Raw genomic sequence first — 985 nt, forward strand, 5'->3', positions numbered from 1 at the left:
AGCCACTTGAGACAATATCAACAAGTCCATGACCCATCAAAACTCCTTCTCAAAGCAATGCAACCCTAAACAACCCTTGACAATTTGAGTAACCGATCAATCCTCCACCCGTGAAGAACTGTAGAACTAGTTCGGTGTAGTTCGTCGGAACGACACTACGAAAGTTCGGCGGATGTCAACCAACAGCTGTCCCTTAACCTTGAAATTGAATGTTTACAAAAATATTGTTCCAACCTATTTTCAACTATTTTCATGCGATGGAATAGAAACATATAAAGTAAGTCGCCACATCCTTCCCTTTCAGTACGAATATTTGAACATTCATCTTATGCAGAATATTTACCGAAAATATCAAACAGTATTCAGAAACCAGAGCTAATATTGTTTTTCAGGCGATATGGCTCTAATATGTCAGTAAACCTTCTGGAAGTGATGAATAACAATCTATGCAAGAAATATTTTCGGAAAGGTATAGAGAATAAGGCAGGCAACGGCTGAAAAATGATAGGCGAAGTAAACTGAGAAACAAACAATAACAACTATTTCAACCTAGCGAGGAATTTTCGGATCTCCAACGTCGATTGGCAATAGGAGAATGCGTGAGTACTGGTCAAAGCAGTTAGTCAGGGAGCATACATATATTCTTGTACATTTCAGGTATAGTTTTCTATGGAACGGAAGATTCCCATTACTATGATGTTAAATGAATAAAATCTACTTGTAACTTAATTACATTGTTAATATCCTTTGAATAAAGATCTTAAAAGGTAAGGTAATGTTTTGAAAGGTCACATAAGAGCAGTTTGATCTAGTGCTAAATTGAAACATAACAACTGTTTATCTCGCCATTAATATATAAGTAATAGGAAATTGTTAAAGAATGAAAAAAAGCAGAAAAAAATTATGTAAACCATTAAAAAAAGAATATCTCAAAAATACAATATTTTCATTAATGCAATTCTTATGACTGGAATTGAAGTGATAT

The 985-nt window shown here is 34.1% G+C and overlaps 1 long non-coding RNA gene across 1 annotated transcript; it reads left to right on the forward strand.

Moving 5' to 3' along the window:
• Positions 1-255: 255 nt before the first annotated feature.
• Positions 256-771, forward strand: LOC141483781 (uncharacterized). Its single transcript, XR_012466287.1, has 2 exons — positions 256-599; positions 658-771. It is a non-coding gene; the product is annotated as an uncharacterized lncRNA (long non-coding RNA).
• Positions 772-985: the final 214 nt, after the last annotated feature.

This window comes from Leptinotarsa decemlineata, unplaced genomic scaffold, assembly GCF_025532065.1.
Source record: "Leptinotarsa decemlineata unplaced genomic scaffold, Ldec_3_MD MMD2_tig00004204_RagTag_RagTag, whole genome shotgun sequence".
Taxonomy (NCBI): Eukaryota; Metazoa; Arthropoda; class Insecta; order Coleoptera; family Chrysomelidae; genus Leptinotarsa; species Leptinotarsa decemlineata.